The sequence below is a fragment of the Bos indicus x Bos taurus genome, chromosome 28 (assembly GCF_003369695.1).
Source record: "Bos indicus x Bos taurus breed Angus x Brahman F1 hybrid chromosome 28, Bos_hybrid_MaternalHap_v2.0, whole genome shotgun sequence".
NCBI classification, from domain to species: Eukaryota; Metazoa; Chordata; class Mammalia; order Artiodactyla; family Bovidae; genus Bos; species Bos indicus x Bos taurus.
In genome coordinates this window covers 4,970,463-4,992,599 of record NC_040103.1, presented here as the reverse complement: position 1 = coordinate 4,992,599, position 22,137 = coordinate 4,970,463, and positions in this window count along the sequence as shown.

The following is a 22,137-nucleotide window of genomic DNA, read 5'->3' as shown; positions in this document are numbered from 1 at the left end:
AGCAATAACTGAATAGAAATAGGGTACTATTGATGTTATTTTTGTTGTCCTTAAATTTCAAGCTTTCCTACAGTAATACCTCGTAAGTCTTTTTAGAGACACCTGGAAATAGACAAGGTACATTAGGCGGAGTGAACAATTGAGGCTGTGGGTCGCACCTGGCACAGAGCAGGCAGGTACCAGATAACCATTTGCTGAAGAAAGGGATGAAATACCTAACAAGCTGTGCTACAAACCACAAAAGTTATTTATTCTGACACTGGGTAAGAACCTCCACATTTAAAGCCACAGGCTTTCCTCCAAGGACTTTTTTCAAAACAGAATACTTTAAAGGAGCTACAATATTTCATTAAAACCAATCTATAAAGGATGTGGATAGAAAAGAACCTCCCAGCACATTACTTCATGTAGTTTACTTACAAGTTTGGTGTTTTGCTTTTTTTTTTCTTCTTTCAGAAAAATATCTGGTGCCAAACACAGTATATACAATTACATCACATTTCCTCACAGATGGTTTCCTGTTCTTTTAAAAAAATTTTTTTCTAGTTACCATTTTAGTCTATTATATAAAGTTGTCTTAGAAGAGATGGTGGCCATTCTTCCAGGAAAATGAACAAAGAATGACTTTTGTGAAGGGTATGGGCTAAAGGAAATTAATAACTTCCAAGATGAAATTAGAAGTTTTTATTTAGAACTTCAATAGAAAAGACATCTAGAAAGTATGAAGAAAATGGTTTTCAAGGTCCACAAGTGTTCTGAGGTTGCCCAGCTTATGTTAGGCAGGGAGTAGACAGAACAGCTGGGTATGAATCTGCGAAACACCACAAAAAAAGCAGCCTTAGCAGAGCCCCTTCTCCCTCAGCTAGGTCTGTGCAGGTACTCACTCTCCCCTTTTGACTTGGATATTAGGGAGGATTCTGCAAAGTACTCGAGATAGCGGCCTTGAGTTACTGATGGTCTTGCATCACTGAATCAAGTCAGGATTATGGAGCAGGCAGATTTCAGGGAGCAGAGCCCAGGATTCTGTGGAATTGCTCCTGCAAGCCAGGTGCCCAAAACAGAACTTTTGGGGCAACCCACTCTGTTGCAGTCCAGCCAGTTGAGTTTGGATGTCAACTGGCCCATCCTCACAGCAATGACATGAAAGAAAAATAGAAAAGGCTCTGGAAGTTTCTGTACCCATTTATCTTTGCTCCACTTCAGAGCAACTCACATTTTCCCAAGTAAACAGTTAAAGGCAATTTGGAAAAGTTGACTTGTAGACTTGCCACCTGATGCTGAGAGCTGACTTATTGGAAAAGACCCTGATGCTGGGAAAGATTGAGGGCAAGAATGGAGGGGAGTGACAGAGGATGAGATGGTTGATGGTACCATCAACTCAACGGACATGAGTCTGAGCAACCTCTGGGAGACAGTGAAGGATGCGGAACCTGGCATGCTACAGTCCACATGGCCTCAAAGAGTTGGACATGACTGAGTGACTAAATCACAACAGCAAGCATTATTTCTTTAATATTGGGCTGGCCAAAAAGTTTGTTCTGGTTTTTCTGTAAGATGTTGTGAAAAACCCAAACTAACTTACCCAATAGATCACAGACGGATCAAGGCATTATTCAAGACCAAAAAAAAAAAGAGAAGTTAAATGACATTTCATGAAAAAGAACTTAATGAAATTAATTTAAAGAAATTAGTGAAATTTAATTGAAGAAAGTCACTCAGCCATATCCAACTCTTTGTGACCCCAAGGACTATATACAGTCTATGGAATTCTCCAGGCTAGAATCTGGAGTGGGTAGACTTTCCCTTCTCCAGGGGATCTTCCCAAGCCAGGGGTCCAACTGGGGTCTCCTGTATTGCAGGTGCATTTTTTTACCAGCTGAGCCACAAGAGAAGGCCAAGAATACCAGAATGGGTGGCCTATCCCTTCTCCAGCAGATCTTTCCCATCCAGGAATCAAACTGGGGTCTCCTGCATTGCAGGTGGATTATTTACCAACTAAGCTATGAGGGAATGGAATTAAATAAAGTGAAATTAAATAGTCAGGTCTTTTATCTCTATAGCAACAATCTTTAGGAAACTGTAATCCACAAAGAAACTCATAATGTCTTACTGAAAGCTGAACAGAAGGGCTATGAGTGGTCAGGCATGTTCACTGCAGATCAAAAGATGCATGTGAAAGCTCTTGTCTCACTTTAAGGACCTTTACTGCTGTAGCTTTAACTTGATACTCTCTCCCCCGTTCCTTTAATGGGAGGACGTCAGCTACATCCCAGCAAGAAGGAAGAAGTGTTTGTTTTCTCAAGCCCTCTAGCGTCCTGGGCCTGCTTATGCTTGGACGTGGGTTTTGCCTTGCTCTTTCATCGCTAGACTTTGCTTAGGATTTATGCTCACCAGGAGACAGAGGAACAACAGAACCAAACAAAAGCTCTTTCCCTCCAGGCTGGCACGGGGGAAAAATAAACATGGTAGCACTTCTGTGCAGCTTTTGATCAAATCACAATAATTAGGCACTAATCTTAGTGGCCAGAGCTGAAAATAGCAGGTTTGAGAGGCAAAAGCCCACACGAGAGGGAGCCAGGTGGGCCTCAGCCAGCAGCATGGCCCCCCAGGGACCATAATCAGGGAGAAGTTCCTTGGAGGGAGAGTGACTGATGTAGGTGGCTAGTACAGCAAGCCATCTACCTGTCTCCCCGTCCTCTCTTTTCTCCCCAAATAATGGAAAATGATTTTATTCAACATCATTAACACAGCCCAGCACTGGTCTCTGCATTCTCACAGTCTTGCCAGCCAATAGGACTTGCGTTTGGCTAAACAGGATAAATGAAGCCTTGGCCACGTTGGCATTTCAGCTCCTGAGAGTTCATCTCCCACTGCAGAACAGCAGACTGCAGGTCCTCCTGGGGTGACTGACACTGAGGGCAATGGGACTCCAGGTCCCAGAAACTGATTCCATAAGAATCACAGGTACCAAGCGAGGTAACAGAGACCTTTTTAGTGGTGGTCATTATTTTCTTAAGTTTTATATTGTATTAGCTATTTTTTATATTCCAGTGATTTGACATCTGGGGCCTTGCTGACCTGTCCCAGGGTTAGCGAGTTCCTGGAGAAGGTGAACAACTGGTCTTGGAGCATAGCTTTTAAATGCAAAATATCTGCCACAGTCTATACCCTGACCACCTCCTCCATGGGAATCTCACACTCAGGATCAGTATTCCCTCCACCCTAGTGGCCCCCGGGGCCAGACCGGAAATCCAGGGACAGCCCTTACACCCAGAGTCCACTGAAATGATTCAAACTGGCCAGTCCTGAGCCTCTGACACTCCCTCATCCCAGAAGCCACAGTAAAGACCCCCTTCTGTGTTCCCCCTCCCCCTGCCTCCTGACCACCCTGGTGCTTCCCTTGTGCCCTGGGTAGCATAGCTGCCCCTCCTCTTGGGAGCCAAGGGTAACAAACTCTTTTTTCATTGGAGGCTGTCTCCTGATCTGTTGGGCTTACTATGTTGTTGTTGTTGTTTAGTTGACAAGTCATGTCTGATTCTTTGCAACCCCATGGAGTGCAGCCCACCAGGCTCCTCTTTCCATGGAATTCTTCAGGCAAGAATACTAGAGTGGGGTGCCATTTCCTTCTCCAGGGGATCTTCCCAACTCAAAGACTGAACCTGAGTCTGCTACTTGGCATGAAGATTCTTTACCACTGAGCCACCAGGGAAGCCCTGGTCTTATTATACTTTGTTTTTTTTTTTTTTTTTAATTAATACATTATGTTTTGGAATACAGAGAAGGCAATGGCACCCCACTCCAGCATTCTTACCTGGAAAATCCCATGGTTGGAGGAGCCTGGTAGGCTGCAGTCCACGGGGTCGTGAAGAGTTGGACACAACTGAGCGACTTCACTTTCACTTTTCACTTTCATGCATTGGAGAAGGAAATGGCAACCCACTCCAGTATTCTTGCCTGGAGAATCCCAGGGACGGGGGAGCCTGGTGGGCTGCCGTCTATGGGGTCGCACAGAGTCGGACACAACTGAAGCAACTTAGCAGCAGCAGCAGCAGCATGAGGTCACTCAGCTGTGAGTGATGTCAACAGATTTCAAGTCTAAAGCAAGACCAGAAAGTTTGGGGCATGATTAGTCAAGACAGAGAGGGAATGAGAGTCAAGATCAGACATGGGCCAGATGTGCCTAAGATGTCAGAGACCCCGCAATCAGAGATAGCATTAAACACTTCCACATCAAGGCTCCTCCTTGGCTTTTCCTTCTTTCTTCCCTTATTCAGGGACATTCTATCAAACACCTTGAATGGGCTGGGCCGTTATGTACTAGAGCTAGGGTGATGTAATACATTACATAGAGTCATCCTTGCAAAACAAGAACTTATTTCTTGTTGTTTTTTATAAGACTCAGTCCAGTCTTTCAAGATCTCAGATTCATTATGGTTGGTACAGTCAAAGGCTTTAAAAACAATTGGTAATAAGCTTACACTTGCCTAATACTTTTAACTTCTCAAGGTACTTCACATCTGTTTTCTTTTATTATTTGCTCTATAGCTCCAGAAAGTACATAGAGAATTATCAGTATGTCTCTTTTGTAGGTGAAGAAAATGAAGACAGAATGATGATAAACATGATTAAAATTCCAGGGCTGTAAACAGAAGAGCCAGTCTATGTATTCTAATTTCTAATCCTCTCCTAAATTAGGCTATGCCCTTGAGAGAATACAGAAAAGATTTTTGTATCTGAAAAAATCCTAGAGATTATCTAATTCTATGGTTTCAGGCTTTTCAAATTGAAGAATCATATTGTCAAATAAAATCTTACATAGAACTTAACCCATGGCGGATGCATGCTGATGTATGGCAAAACCAATACAATATTGTAAAGTAAAAAATAATAATAATAATAATAAATTTAAAATAAATAAATAAATAACAGAAGTGGAACATCTCAGATTGCAAAGAGAGCCTGGAAATCTCTCCAGTACCCCTTTCCCCTGTGAACCTCTTCCAACCTCTTTGGAACTCAGTTTGGAAACTAATGATGAGGTCCATCCCATTCATTTGCCAGGATAGGACAAGCCGTAGAGAGGTCACTAGGACGTGCCTCAGTTACCCTACTGGTTATAAGGCCCTGTGGCTCTGAACTCTCAGTTCATAGCTAGCTATTCATCATTACTTGAGTTTTTATACTCTTCCACATCTAAGCAACTATCATAAGCTGTGTTCTTTTTATTTTTAGAGTAAGTGTTTATTTATATTAATCCTTTTACCCGTGGCAGATTCATGTTGATGTATGGCAAAACCAATACAATATTGTAAAGTAATTATCCTCTAATTAAAATAAATAAATTCAAATTTAAAAATAAATAAATAAACCTTTTTAAATTTTGTATTGGGATATATAGCCAATTAACAGTGTGATCAGATCAGATCAGATCAGATCAGTCGCTCAGTCGTGTCCGACTCTTTGCGACCCCATGAATTGCAGCACGCCAGGCCTCCCTGTCCATCACCAACTCCCGGACTTCACTCAGACTCACGTCCATCAAGTCAGTGATGCCATCCAGCCATCTCATCCTCCGTCGTCCCCTTCTCCTCCTGCCCCCAATCCCTCCCAGCATCAGAGTCTTTTCCAATGAGTCAACTCTTCGCATGAGGTGGCCAAAGTACTGGAGTTTCAGCTTTAGCATCATTCCTTCCAAAGAAATCCCAGGGCTGATCTCCTTCAGAATGGACTGGTTGGATCTCCTTGCAGTCCAAGGGACTCTCAAGAGTCTTCTCCAACACCACAGTTCAAAAGCATCAATTCTTCGGCGCTCAGCCTTCTTCACAGTCCAACTCTCACATCCATACACAACCACAGGAAAAACCATAGCCTTGACTAGATGAACCTTTGTTGGCAAAGTAATGTCTCTGCTTTTGAATATGCTATCTAGGTTGGTCATAACAATGTGATAGTTTCAGGTACATTGAAGGGACTCAGACATAGATATAAAATGTATCCATTCTCCCCAAAGTCCCTTTCCATCCAGGCTGCCTCCTAACATTGAGTGAAGTTCCATGTGCTAAACTGTAGGTCCTTTTTGGTTATCCACTTTAAATATAGCAATGTGTACATATCCATCCCAAACTCCCTAGCTATCCCTTCCCCCATCCTTCCCCCTTCATAAGCTATGCTCTTATTTAAATTCTTTTTTCCCCTGACTTCATCTGTGATTGCTTATTTTTTGTAGAGCAAAGTTGAAACTGTAAACAAGTGAATTGCTTCACACTTGACTCCTTTAGTTTGTTTTTAATTTAATGGAACACTTTTCAAGCATTTCAGCAATCACATGGCTAAGTTACCGTAGACAGTATAAAATATTACACTTGGCAATCGAAGCCTATCAGTGTCAACACATAGAACAGAGAAAAAATTTATCAAGAAAAAATTACAATGGTATCAGCAAAATGGGAGAGTAGGTAGCTCCAAACTTGCATCCTTCCACAGAAACGTTAGAACAACAAGCAGAACTGCCAGAACCAATACTGACAGAACTCTGGAAGACCGTCCAAGGCTTAGAGAAGCAAGTAAATGCTGAATCAAGAAGAGGCAAGTTAAAAACAGGAGGAGAGCTTTGTGGTATTTTTATTTGCCCTTGCTCCACTAGTTCAGTAGAGTTCTTGAGAATGGCAACTTGCATTCTCAGTGTGGGAACCTAGTTTCTGCTTTTGGAGATAACCAAGCAGATATTTAAGAAAAAAAATTATTGTGTTTGTCTCTTATATTCTGTATGGAGGCTACTTGAAGAACTGATACAAGCTGTTCATTGTTTTTTTGCTTGTCTCTGTTTTGGAACTCACGCAGGACTTCCCTGATGGCTCAGACTGTATAGGATGACTATACAGTCATTTCCTTTAGGATGGACTGGTTGGATCTCTTTGCAGTCCAAGGGACTCTCAAGAGTCTTCTCCAACACCACAGTTCAAAAGCATCAATTCTTCCATGCTCAGCTTTCTTTATAGTCCAACTCTCACATCCATTCATGACTACTGGAAAAACAATAGCTTTAACTAGATGGACCTTTGTTGGCAAAGTAATGTCTCTGCTTTTGAATATGTTGTCTAGGTTGGTCATAACTTTCCTTCCAAGGAGTAAGCATCTTTTAATTTAATGGCTGCAGTCACCATCTGCAGTGATTTTGGAGCCCAGAAAAATAAAGTCTGACACTGTTTCCACTGTTTCCCCATCTATTTGCCAAGAAGTGATGGGGCCGGATGCCATGATCTTCATTTTCTGAATATTGAGCTTTAAGCCAACTTTTTCACTCTCCTCTTTCACTTTCATCAATAGGCTTTTTAGTTCTTCTTCTCTTTCTGCCATAAAGGTGGTGTCATCTGCATATCTGAGGTTATTAATATTTTTCCTGGCAATTGTGATTCCAGCTTGTGCTTCATCCAGCCCAGTGTTTCTCATGATGTACCCTGCATATAAGTTAAATAAGCAGAGTGACCTTACACAGCCTTGACATACTCCTTGTCCTATTTGGAACCAGTCTGTTGTTCCATGTCCAGTTCTAACTGTTGCTTCTTGACCTGCATACAGATTTCTCAGGAGGCAGGTCAGGTGATCTGGTATTCCTATCTCTTTCAGAATTTTCCAGTTTGTAGCAATCCACACAGTCAAAGGTTTTGGCATAGTCAATAAAGCAGAAATAGATGTTTTTCTGGAACTCTCTTGCTTTTTTGATAATCCAACCCATATTGGCAATTTGATCTCTGGTTCCTCTGTCTTTTCTAAAACCAGCTCAAACATCTGGAAGTTTGTGGTTCGCGTACTGTTGCAGCCTGGTTTGGAGAATTTTGAGCATTACTTTGCTGGCATGTGAGATGAGTGCGATTGTGTGGTAGTTTGAGCATTCTTTGGCATTGCCTTTCTTTGGGATTGGGATGAAAACTGACCTTTTCCAGTCCTGTGGCCACTGCTGAGTTTTCCAAATTTGCTGGCATATTGAGTGCAGCACTTTCACAGCATCATCTTTCAGGATTTGAAATAGCTCCATTGGAATTCCATCACCTCCACTAGCTTTGTTCATGGTGATGCTTTCTGAGGCCCACTTGACTTCACATTCCAGGATGTCTGGCTTTAGGTGAGTGAGCACACCACTGTGATTATCTGGGTCATGAAGATCTTTTTTGTACAGTTCTTCTGTGTAATCTTGCCACCTCTTCTTAATATCTTCTGCTTCTGGTAGGTCCATACCATTTCTGTCCTTTACTGAGCTCATCTTTGCACAAAATGTTCCCTTGGTATCTCTAATTTTCTTGACAAGATCTCTAGTCTTTCCCATTCTGTTGTTTTCCTCTATTTCTTTGCACTGATCACTGAGGAAGGTTTTCTTATCTCTCCTTGCTATTCTTTGGAACTCTGCATTCAAATGGGTATATCTTTCCTTTTCTCCTTTGTTTTTTGCTTCTTTTCTTTTCACAGCTATTTGTAAGGCCTCCTCTGACAGCTATTTTGCCTTTTTTGCATTTCTTTTCTTGGGGATGGTCTTGATCCCTGTCTCCTGTATAATGTCATGAACTTCAGTCCATAGTTTTTCAGGCACTCTATCTATCAGATCTAATCCCTTGAATCTATTTCTCACTTCCACTGTATAATCGTAAGGGATTTGAGTTACGTCATACCTGCATGGCCTAGTGATTTTCCCTACTTTCTTTAAGTCTGAATTTGGCAATAAGGAGTTCATGATTTGAGCCAAAGTCAGCTCCCAGTCTTGTTTTTGCTGACTGTATAGAGCTTCTCCATCTTTGGCTGCAAAGAATATAATCAATCTGATTTCAGTATTGACCATCTGGTGATGTCCATGTGTAGAATCTTCTCTTGTGTTGTTGGAAGAGGGTGTTTGCTATGACCAGTGTGTTCTCTTGGCAAAACTCTATTAGCCTTTGCCCTGCTTCATTCTGTATTCCAAGGCCAAATTTGTCTGTTACTCCAGGTGTTTCTTGACTTCCTACTTTTGCATTCCAGTCCCCTATAATGAAAAGGACATCTTTTTTGGGTGTTAGTTCTAGAAGGTCTTGTAGATCTTCATAGAACTATTCAACTTCAGCTTCTTCAGCATTATTGTTCAGGGCATAGACTTGGATTATTGTCATATTGAAATATTGGAAACCAACAGAGATCATTCTGTCATTTTTGAGATTTCATCCTAGTACTGCATTTTGGACTCTTTTGTTGACTATGATGGCTACTCCATTTCTTCTAAGGGATTCTTGTCCACAGTAGTAGATATAGTGTATAGATCTTATGTATAATGTAGATCTTATGCATATACTCCCAAGTAATTGAAAATGAGTCAATGAGGACATTATCTGTTTATTTGGGGAATGTATTTTTCCTGATATTATTCGAAACTCTAGTTAGTAATTTTGATTAATAATCAGATAACCCTGATCTTAGCCAAATCTTGCCATTAATCAAGTTCCCATATGTAATGGATTTTGCTGATACTTAGAGTGGTTCCACAATGCTGTTTAGACAGGAGCTATCCCATCATGTTCTTTATTTATTTCATAATCCACTGGGCCTAGATCAGGCACAGAATAAGCTTAATCTTTAAGTCAAAATAATGATCCCAAACTAGACAAGTGCACTAACCACATGCGTTTTCATTTCTACTGAATTCTTTTGTGAATTCAGCTCTTGTGTCCATCTTCTTGTATGTGCTGTCTCAACTTCATTGTACTAACTTATGTGCTTGTTGCTCATTGTCAACAGAGAGCTATATGAACTTTATTGTAACTGGTATGATGTAAAGTAGAATGAGTTAGAGAGGGAAGACCTTGCATGCTCAAATGAATACTCAAATCTTTGGTATCCTGTCAACTTGTTCTGAACCTACTCTGCTATGTGTATTGAGAGCTGAATTAATGCTGTTGCCAAGCAAGGTATGAATTAGATCTTTTTAAGTGATAGCTTTTAATCACTTTATAAAACAAGTCTCCTCTAATTGTTCCCTTATTAAATGCCATAATCAAATTCAATATGCTGGAATAAAATTGACTTGGTAGCCAAGATGCTAAGTTCAAATTGTGTTATTTATATACTGCAAGCATTACATCAGGAGTTGAAAGTGATTACTCAGAAGATGGTGATGAATAAAAGCATGCAGCAAATTGCCTAATCTCATCACCTTGGGTTAGAACATCTGGTGGTAGATAATAATAACAGTAATGACTGTATATTAATGTCTTCCTATGTGCTAGGCCCTGTGCTATGTGATTTACTCTATATAATTTCACTTTAAAAAGAAACAACTAGAAAGGCTAAATATTCTACTTTTATGTGGTACTTTTATCTGAACCCAAGTCTATCTGACTGCTAAACTATCATCATTTTTCTAGAGCCTTTCACACCATAATGTTTCTCTTAACCCCAAGAGAACACACAAAAAATCAAGTGAGATTTTCTCTTTGGCTAATTTCAATTTGATTTAATGAAAGATTGTTAGGAGCTTAAAGTGTGCTTTGTACAACTGGCTAGAATTTTTTTTTTATTATCTGTAAGAACAACAGACTGGTTCCAAATAGGAAAAGAAGTACGTCAAGGCTGTATATTGTCACCTTGCTTATTTAACTTATATGCAGAGTACATCATGAGAAACACTGGGCTGGAAGAAGCACAAGCTGGAATCAAGATTGCTGGGAGAAATATCAATAACCTCAGATATGCAGATGACACCATCCTTATGGCAGAAAGTGAAGAGGAACTAAAAAGCCTCTTGATGAAAGTGAAAGAGGGGAGTGAAAAGGTTGGCTTAAAGCTAAACATTCAGAAAACAAAGATCATGGCATCTGGTTCCATCACTTCATGGGAAATAGATGGGGAAACAGTGGAAACAGTGTCAGACTTTATTTTTGGGGGGCTCCAAAATCACTGCAGATGGTTACTGCAGCCATGAAATTAAAAGACGCTTACTCCTTGGAAGGAAAGTTATGACCAACCTAGATAGCATATTCAAAAGCAGCGACATTACTTTGCCAACAAACGTCCGTCTAGTCAAGGCTATGGTTTTTCCAGTGGTCATGTATGGATGTGAGAGTTGGACTGTGAAGAAAGCTGAGTGCCGAAGAATTGATGCTTTTGAACTGTGGTGTTGGAGAAGACTCTTGAGAGTCCCTTGAACTGCAAGGAGATCTAACCAGTCCATTCTAAAGGAGATCAGCCCTGGGTGTTCTTTGGAAGGACTGATGCTAAAGCTGAAACTCCAGTATTTCAGCCACCTCTTGCAAAGAGTTGACTCATTGGAAAAAACTCTGATGCTGGGAGGGATTGGGGGCTGGAGGAAAAGGGGAAAACAGAGGATGAGATGGCTGGATGGCATCACCAACTCGATGGACGTGAGTTTGAGTGAACTCTGGGAGTTGGTGATGGACAGGGAGGCCTGGCATGCTGCAATTCATAGGGTTGCAAAGAGTTGGACATGACTGAGCGACTGAACTGAACTGAACTGAAGATTCCTCACCAAGATCCTAACAATGTATGTATAAAGGAAAAAACAAAATCTTTAACATACACTGTTGATTGAGTCTCGCATTTATCAGGTGTTTAGGTTTAAAATGTCCACAATCTTTATTTGCAGTCACTTTTGAACCACTACCTGCCAGTTTGGGATCGACGGCTTTATGTTGGTTGAAAAGAGAGAGATTCACTTGAGTTTGGGGTTTTAGGTACAGCTCAAAGTCATCTCTCTCTCTGGCCTTACTCCCACTAGGTAAAGAAAGGTTTCTACATCATTAACACTCTAGAAGCTAGAAGCCACTGAAAAGGGGAATCTGTCAATTCAGTTCAACTCCATTCCAATTCAATCCAATTCAGTAAACATCCACTGGTTCCTTTGACATCACATGGGACACAGACAGATGCAAAATGTCCCTGCACCTAAAGAAATCACAGGGTAGTCTCCAAGACAGAGAGTCCATTCCACTCTGGGAGATGGCCTGAGGCTGTTGATTCAATCACAAAAAAAGGGAGGGATTCCCAGAGAAGGCCCTCACCAACTGAGTTTTGTGGGATAAACCAGACAAGGAAACAATGGTCATCAGAGGGAGTGCAAGGGCACATTGCAAAAGCATAGCAGGGCTGTTCAGGAAACTACAAGCAGTTCTGGCAAGGATCCTGTCCTCATGGTCCTCACCCATTGATTTCCATCTACCATCTGTGTCTCTACCTATCTACAGTCCCTCCTTGGCAAGCTACCCACAGCCATTCATACCCACTCATGGCTTAGGAACCCAGGGTTCCCACTGAGGGGCTGGAGAGACTGGGAAAAGCTTTATGTTCTATTTTTTCTGCCTAAGCTAAGATAAAAAGTCTTTCCCAGCAAGATACTATTATTACTCTTGGACTGTTCTCTATTTTTGAAATTTGGGCCAGATCATGCCTTTTGCTTTGGAGTTAGGTCAACTAGGATCATTCTCCCTCCCAGCCCACTTTATTTTTAAAATCTCCGCCTGCATTGAATTTGAACTTGAGCAGGATCTGTTTCTGAGATTATCTTGTCACAGCTGACAGAGCTCTGGTGCCCTCTTGCTTTATACAGGTTGGCTTATAGGGTTTACTGGTTGGTTTAAAGTCAACTTTCGAGACTTTTCATCTTTCCATGTTCTTGTAACAGAAACTCAGGGCAAAGAGATGTTTTAAAATAGGGGAGTTCTGGAGAGGAAAAAAAGTGAACAGGTTATTCTTTCAAAATGCTTAGCCTGAGAGAGATCACCTGGAGTAAGGGGAAGAATTGTACTGCAAACAGAAACATCTCAGCCATCTGTACAAAGCTCTTCCAACATAATTACATCACACTGCCGCTGATGGCTGGCTGTTGTTCCACATATTTGGCAGAGAGGGTGATACTCTCCCGGGATGTCACAGCCATCTACAGCTTCCTGCCTCATTACCATTTAACCAGTTTGATATTGACAATTAGGATTAGTAGAGAGTCCAAAGCTTTTATTGGGATAAAAAGTCTCTGACTTGTAAGTTAATTTAGCAATGGAGTTTTGATTTGTATTTCTCTAATAAGGAGCAATGTTGATATCTGAGCATCTTTTCATGTGTCTGTTAGTCATTTGTATGTCTTCTTTCGAGAAATGACTGTTTATGTCTTTTTTCCCACTTTTTGATTGAGTTGTTTGTTTTTCTGGTATTGAGTTTTATGGTGGTGGTTTAGTCGCTAAGTCATGTCCAACTCTTGCGACTCCATGGACTGTAGCCTGCCAGGCTCCTCTGTTCATGAGATTTTCCAAGCAAGAATACTGGAGTGGGTTGCCATTTCCTTCTCTAGGGGATCTTCCCAACCGAGGAATCAAACCCAGGTCTTCTGCATTGCAGGCAGATTCTTTACTGACTGAGCCATGAGGGAAGCCACTGAGTTGTATGAGCTGCTTGTATACTTTGGAAATTAATCCTTTGTCAGTGGTTTTACTTGCTATACTTTCTCCCATTCTGAGGATTGTCTTTTCACCGTACTTACAGCTTCCTTTGCTGTGCAAAAACTTTTAAGTTTAATCAGCTCCCACTTGTTTACTTTTGTTTTTATTTCCATTACTCTAGGAGGTGGGTCATAGAGGATCTTTCTTTGATTGAGTTGAGTGGTCTCCGTATGTTTTCCTCTAAGAGTTTTATAGTTTCTGGTCTTACATTTAGGTCTTTAATCCATTTTGAGTTTATCTTTGTGTATGGTGTTAGGAAGTGTTATAATTTCATTCTTTTACATGTAGCTGTCCAGTTTTCCCAGCACCATTTATTGAAGAGGCTGTCTTTGCCCCATTGTATATTCTTGCCTCCTTTGTCAAAAATAAGGTACCCGTAGGTGTACGGATTTATTCCTGGGCTTTCTATCTTGTTCCATTGGTCTATACTTCTATTTTTGTGCCAGAACCATACTGTCTTGAAGACTGTAGTTTTGTAGTATAATCTGAAGTCAGGAAGGTTGATTCCTTCAGCTCCATTCTTTCTCAAGACTCCTTTGGCTATTCAAGGTCTTTTGTGTTTCCATATGAATTGTGAAATTTTTTTGTTCTAGTTCTGTGAAAAACACCATTGGTAATTTGATAGGGATCACATTGAATCTGTAGATTGCATTTGGTAGTATAATCATTTTCACAATATTGATTCTTTCTACCCAGGAACATGGAATATCTCTCCATCTGTTTATGTCATCTTTGATTTCTTTCATTCAGTTCAGTTCAGTTCATTTCAGTCGCTCAGTCATGTCTGACTCATTGTGACCCCATAAACTGCAGCATGCCAGGCCTCCCTGTCCATCACCAACTCCCAGAGTCTACCCAAACCCACATCCATTGAGTTGGTGATGCCATCCAACTATCTTATCCTGTCGTCCCCTTCTGTTCCTGCCCTCAATCTTTCCCAGCACCAGGGTCTTTTCAAATGAGTCAGATCTTCACATCAGGTGGCCAAAGTATTGGAGTTTCAGCTTCAACATCAGTCCTTCCAATGAACACTGATCTTCTGTAGAATGGACTGGTTGGATCTCCTTGTAGTCCAAGGAACTCTCAAGAGTCTTTTCCAATACCACAGTTCAAAAGCATCAATTTTTTGGCGCTCAGCTTTCTTTATAGTGTTTTATAATTTTCTGTGTACAGTTCTTTTGCCTCCTTATGTAAGTTTATTTCTAGATATTTAGTTCTTTTTTTTTTGCTATGGTGAATGGGATTGATTCCTTAATTTCTCTTTCTGATTTTTCATTGTTAGTATATAGAAATGTAAGTAATTTCTGTGTATTGATTTTTTTTATCCTGAAACTTTGCTAAATTCACTGATTAGTTCTAGTAATTTTCTGATACTATCTTTAGGGTTTTCTATGTACAGTTTCATGTCATCTGAAAACAGTGAGCTCTTTACTTCTTCTTTTCTGATCTGGATTCCTTTTATTTATATCACCTCACACCAGTCAGAATGGCCATCATCAAAATGTCTGCAAACAATAAATGCTAAAGAGGGTGTGGAGAAAAGGGAACACTCTTGCACTGTTGGTGTGAAGGTAAACTCATATAGCCACTATGGAAGACAGTATGGAGATTCCTTTAAAATAACTAGGAATAAAACCACTATATGACCCAGCAATCCCACTCTTAGGCATACCCTGAGGAATCCAAAATTGGAAAAGATGCATGTATACCATTGTTCATTACAGCACTATTGACAATAGCTAGAATATGGAAGGCAACCTAGATGTCCATCAACAGATGAATGGATAAATAAGTCGTGGTACATATACACTATGGAATATTCAATTCAGTTCAGTTGCTCAGTCATGTCCGACTCTTTGCAAACCCATGAATTACAGCACACCAGGCCTCCCTGTCCATCACCAACTCCCGGAGTTCACTCAAACTCATGTCCATCAAGTCTGTGATGCCATCCAGCCATTCCATACTCTGTCATCCCCTTTTCCTCCTGCCCCCAATCCCTCCCAGCATCAGAGTCTTTTCCAATGAGTCAACTCTTCACATGAGGTAGCCAAAGTACTGGAGTTTCAGCTTTAGCATCATTCCTTCTAAAGAACACCCAGGACTGATCTCTTTTAGAATGGACTGGTTGGATCTCCTTGCAGTCCAAGGGACTCTCAAGAGTCTTCTCCAACACCACAGTTCAAAAGCATCAATTCTTCGGCACTCAGCTTTCTTCACAGTCCAACTCTCACATCCATACATGACTACTGGAAAAACCATAGCTTTGACTAGAAGGACCTTTGTTGACAAAGTAATGTCTCTGCTTTTGAATATGCTATCTAGGTTGGTCATAACTTTGCTTCCAAGGAGTATCTTTTAATTTCATGGCTGCAGTCACCATCTGCAGTGATTTTGGAGCCCCCCAAAATAAATTCTGACACTGTTTCCACTGTTTCCCCATCTATTTCCCATGAAGTGATGGAACCAGATGCCATGATCTTCGTTTTCTGAATGTTGAGCTTTAAGCCAACCTTTTCACTCTCCTCTTTCACTTTCATCAAGAGGCCTTTTAGTTCCTCTTCTCTTTCTGCCATAAGGGTGGTGTCATCTGCATATCTGAGGTTATTGATATTTCTCCTGACAATCTTGATTCCAGCTTGTGCTTCTTCCAGCCCAGTGTTTCTCATGATGTACTCTGCATATAAGTTAAATAAGCAGGGTGACAATATACAGCCTTGACATACTCCTTTTCCTGTTTGGAACCAGTCTGTGGTTCCATGTCCAGTTCTAACTGTTGCTTCCTGACCTGCATACAGGTTTCTCAAGAGGCAGGTCAGGTGGTCTGGTATCTCCATCTCTTTCATAATTTTCCACAGTTTATTGTGATCCACAAAGTCAAAGTCTTTGGCATAGTCAATAAAGCAGAAATAGATGTTTTTCAGGAACTCTGTTGCTTTTTTGATGATCCAGCGGATGTTGGCAATTTGATCTCTGGTTCCTCTGCCTTTTCTAAAACCAGCTTGAACATCTGGAAGTTCACAGTTCACGTATTGCTGAAGCCTGGCTTGGAGAATTTTGAGCATTACTTTACTAGCATGTGAGATGAGTGCAATTGTGCAGTAGTTTGAGCATTCTTTGGCATTGCCTTTCTTTGGGATTGGGATGAAAACTGACCTTTTCCAGTCCTGCGGCCACTGCTGAGCTTTCCAAATTTGCTGGCATATTGAGTGCAGCACTTTCACAGCATCATCTTCCAGGATTTGAAATAGCTCCACTGGAATTCCATCACCTCCACTAGCTTTGTTCATAGTGATGCTTTCTAAGATCCACTTGACTTCACATTCCAGGATGTCTGGCTCTAGGTGAGTGATCATACCATCCTGATTATCTTGGTCTTGAAGATCTTTTTTGTACAGTTCTTCTGTGTTTTCCTGCCATGGCTTCTTAATATGCTCTGCTTCTGTTAGGTCCATACCATTTCTGTCCTTTATTGAGCCCATCTTTGCATGAAATATTCCCTTGGTATCTCTAATTTTCCTTACGAGATCTCTAGTCTTTCCCATTCTGTTGTTTTCCTCTATTTCTTTGCTTGATTGCTGAGGAAGGCTTTCTTATGTCTCCTTGCTATTCTTTGGAACTCTGCATTCAGATGCTTATATCTTTCCTTTTCTCCTTTGCTTTTGGCTTCTCTTCTTTTCACAGCTATTTGTAAGGCCTCCCCAGACAGCCATTTTGCTTTTGCATTTCTTTTCCATGGGGATGGTCTTGATCCCTGTCTCCTGTACTATGTCATGAACCTCAGTCCATAGTTCATCAGGCACTTTATCTATCAGATCTAGGCCCTTAAATCTATTTCTCACTTCCACTGTATAATCATAAGGGATTTGATTTAGGTCATACCTGAATGGTCTAGTGGTTTTCCCCACTTTCTTCAATTTCAGTCTGAATTTGGCAATAAGGAGTTCATGATCTGAGCCACAGTCAGCTCCTGGTCTTGTTTTTGCTGACTGTATAGAGCTTCTCCATCTTTGGCTGCAAAGAATATAATCAGTCTGATTTCAGTGTTGACCATCTGGTGATGTCCATGTGTAGAGTCTTCTCTTGTGTTGTTGGAAGAGGGTGTTTGCTATGACCAGTGTGTTCTCTTGCAAAACTCTATTAGTCTTTGCCCTGCTTCATTCCATATTCCAAGGCCAAATTTGCCTGTTACTCCAGGTGTTTCTTGACTTCCTACTTTTGCATTCCAGTCCCCTATAATGAAAAGGACATCTTTTTTGGGTGTCAGTTCTAAAAGGTCTTGTAGGTCTTCATAGAACCATTCAACTTTAGCTTCTTCAGTGTTACTGGTTGGGGCATAGACTTGGATTACTGTGATATTGAATGGTTTGCCTTGGAAACAAACAGAGATCATTCTGTCTTTTTTGAGATTGCATCCAAGTACTGCATTTCAGACTCTTTTGTTGACCATGATGGCTACTCCATTTCTTCTAAGGGATTCCTGCCCGCAGTAGTAGATATAATGGTCATCTGAGTTAAATTCACCCATTCCAGTCCATTTTAGTTCACTGATTCCTAGAATGCTGATGTTCACTCTTGCTATCTCCTGTTTAACCACTTCCAATTTGCCTTGATTCATGAACCTAACATTCCAGGTTCCTATGCAATATTGCTCTTTATAGCATCAGACCTTGCTTCTATCACCAGTCACATCCACAACTGGGTATTGTTTTTGCTTTGGCTCCATCCCTTCATTCTTTCTGGAGTTATTTCTCCACTGATCTCCAGTAGCATATTGGGCACCTATCAACCTGGGGAGTTCCTCTTACAGTATCCTATCATTTTGCCTTTTCATACTGTTCATGGGGTTCTCAAGGCAAGAATACTGAAGTGGTTTGTCATTCCCTTCTCCAGTGGACCACATTCTGTCAGACCTCTCCACCATGACCCGCCCATCCTGGGTGGCCCCACAGGGCTTGGCTTAGTTTCATTGAGTTAGACAAGGCTGTGGTCCTAGGGTGGTTAGATTGACTAGTTTTCTTTGATTGTCTGCCCTCTGATGCCCTCTTGCAACACCTACTGTCTTACTTGGGTTTTTCTTACCTTGGATGTGGGGTATCTGTTCACGGCTGCTCCAGCAAAGCGCAGCCACTGCTCCTTGCCCATGACGAGGGATATCTCCTCACCGCCGCCCCTCCTGACCTTGAACGTGGAGTAGCTCCTCTCGGCCCTCACGTGCCTGCGCAGCCACTGCTCCTTGGACGTGGGGTTGCTCCTCTTGGCCGCCGCCCCAGCCTCGGGCCGGGGGTAGCTCCTCTGGCTGCTCCTGTGCTGTCACAGCCTGGAACTCACAGCCGCCGTCCCTGACCTGGGACGTGGTGTAGGTCCTCTAAGCTGCTCCTACGCCGTAGCAGCCTAGCATTCCTAGCAGTGCTAGGAATATTGGAATGCTCACTATGGAATATTACTCAGCCATAAAAAGGAACTCATTTGAATCAGTTCTAATGAGGTGGATGAACCTAGAACATAATACACAGAGTGAAGCAAGTCAGAAAGAGAAAGATAAATATTGTATTCTAGCACATATATACGGAATCTAGAAAAATGAAGAATTTATTTGCAAGGCAGCAATGGAGAAACAGACATAGAGAATAGACTTACGGGCATGGGGAGAGGGGAAGAAAGTGTGAGATGTATGGAAAGAGTAACATGGAACCTTACATTACTATATGTAAAATAGATAGCCAATAGGAATTTGCTGTATGGCTCAGGAAATCCAAACAGGAATGCTGTATCAACCTAGAGAGGTGGGGTGAGGAGGGAGTTGGGAGGGTGGTTCAAAAGGAAGGGGATATATGTATACCTATGGCTAATTCCTCTTGAGGTTTGACAGAAAACAAAATTCTTTAAAGCAATTATCCTTCAATTAAAAAATAAATTAATTTTTAAAAATTAGCAATGGATGATGTCTGAGACAAGTAGACTGCATGTTTTTAAGATTTCTTTCTTATGGTAACAGAAACAAATTCAACCTGAAACACAGTGGCCAGGAAAACTTTAGAAGCATCTTTCATGATCATCGATCATCAAACTCAAGTGTTTACATATGGCACCCTCAGTCGACCTCCTTATTTTGTTAACCGTTCAAGGTCCTTTCTGATTCTTCTCCATTATAGGTTATTACAAAATACTGAATATAACTCCCTGTGCTGTTTAGATCCTTTTGTTTATCTATTTTATATATAATAGTGTGTATCTGTTAGTCTCATATTCCTAATCTATCCTTCTCCACACTTCCTCTTTGGTAACCATATATTTGTCTTCTATGTCTGTGAGTCTATTTCTATTTTGTAAATAAGATCATTTATATTGTTTTATACTTTTTAATATAAAGATCATGATATTTGTCTTTTTTCTGTCTGACTTCACTTAGATGTATATATATATAGTATGCATAATCCACATTAAATTGCATAAGATGTTACAGAAAAACTTGAATGAGCATTTTGGACAACTTTATATATATATATATATATATATGTATATATACATATTTGTATACACACACACACACACATACACACACACACAGCAGAATCACTTTGCAGTACACCTGCAACTAACATCATGTTGTAAACTTCAATAAAAAAACAAGATTAAAACATTTTTTCAAGTTCTTTCCCTCAAGTCTGCCTGGAAAAAGGAGTTTGAGTTTTAAGTCATAGATTTAAATCAAAGTTAAGACAGGAAGAGGGCCAGCCTCTCAGCATATTCCCTTTGCGAGTAAACTCCACCTTTTCTAATCACCTTCCAAAGTCTCTGATGATCCTTACTACCTTCTGGATAGTCTACTGGGCTAAATGTTCCCCCAGAAACATGACCACAAAAGAAGTCAGGCTTTAACTACCCCTGATTCATCTGCCTCCATAATTATCATTCAATTCAGCCTGACCTCCTAGCAGAGCAGTTGGGTTAAGTATTTGTCATTTCACCTCTGGATTGCCAGAGGAACTTATCTGAAGGGTTTCTCCTAGGTTGCATTTCTTGCACTGTGTGAACAAGAGGCAGGGGGCAGAATGTCAGTGCCTTCAAAAGCCCCAAAGCCCAAACCATTAGGTCAGTCTAGGTGCTGCTGTTTATCCCACCCCCACCCCCCAACCTGCCCTTTTTATAAGCACAGACTCAGTGTGGTATGGAGTCGATGACAGTATCTTTCCTTTCTCACCCCCCTACCGGGTTTCTGGCTTTGTATCCAGAGAGACAAGAGTGACTCACAGCTGGGGTCTGAGGTTACAAATTGCTCAGATGGCCAGGAGGCAAAAGGGCAGGCCAGTGTTGGGGGAGTGGTTTCCAGACGTCCACATCCCATGCCCTTCCCCAGTTTCACCTCTCTGGGCTCTCAGGCCAATACTGAACTCCACTGGTGATTGTGGGAGACAGAGTCAACAGTCACTGAGGGTGGGTGACCACGCAGACCACCTGGTCAGAGGTACAGCTGTGAGAGAGTGGATGGTTGGTGATGGGGAAGAGTATTGGTGTTGCTGCCTTTGGAGGGGAGATGGGATGGCATTGACACCTGAGGGAAGAGATCACAGCTGTGGGTCTGATTGTCTTCAGTTCAGGTCAGTCACTCAGTCATGTCCAACTCTTTGCGACCCCATGGACTGCAGCACCCCAGCCTTCCCTGTCCATCACCAACTCCCAGAGCTTACTCAAACTCATGTCCATACAGTCAGTGATGCCATCCAACCATCTCATTTTCTGTCACCCCCTTCTTCTCCTGCCTTCAATCTTTCCCCAAATCTTTTCCAATGAATCTTTTTCCAGGGTCTTTTCCAGTGAGTCAGTTCTTCACATCAGGTGGCCAAAGTATTGGAGTTTCAGCTCTAGCATCAGTCCTTCCAATGCATACTCAGGACTGATTTCCTTTAGGATGGACTGGTTGGCTGATTCTCTTACTCAAGCTAAGTTAGTTATTAGGGGCAATGGTGAGTCTTATTCAGTCTTAGGGTCAAGTTACTTCCTTTTTTGATTGCATCTCATATTGCTAGACCTGAACTGTGGGCACCATTGTTTCATCCCATATGGGATCCAGATGTATATGGCCAAAGGGAATTTCTCTTTTTCTGGAGACTTCGGGTGGGTAGGAAAATGACTGCAGACTCCAGTTGGTTATTTACCTGCATTCTTTAGCACTCCATGCTCTTGTGTTGGGTGCCCTGGGAGTTGGGAAAAGAGTTCATAAGGGAGCTGAGGTTACTCAAGTCAAACAGTGAAGAAAAAAGCAAAAGGCCAAAAGGAATTCTAAGGACTTGCAGGGTAGACAAAGAGCAGTGGGGAAGAATCCAGGGCTGAAATTGCTAAGACCCTTGAGTTGGTCAATTGCTTATATGAGCAACTCAACAAGAAAGTGGAAAGAAAAACAATTTTAATTGACTAACAATCCGTCTGTAAGCATGACCAGCAGATGAGTCTTCTCCTCCCCTCTGTGGACAATGGCAACTACAGTAACCTAAGAGTTAAAGCAGTAATCTTCATTTTCTTGACATCCTCCATTGACTCCCTGGTGGCTCAGATGGTAAAGCGTCTGCCTACAATGTGGGAGACCTGGATTCGATCCCTGTGTCAGGAAGATCCCCTGGAGAAGGAAATGGCAACCTACTCCAGTACTCTTGCCTGGAAAATCCCATGG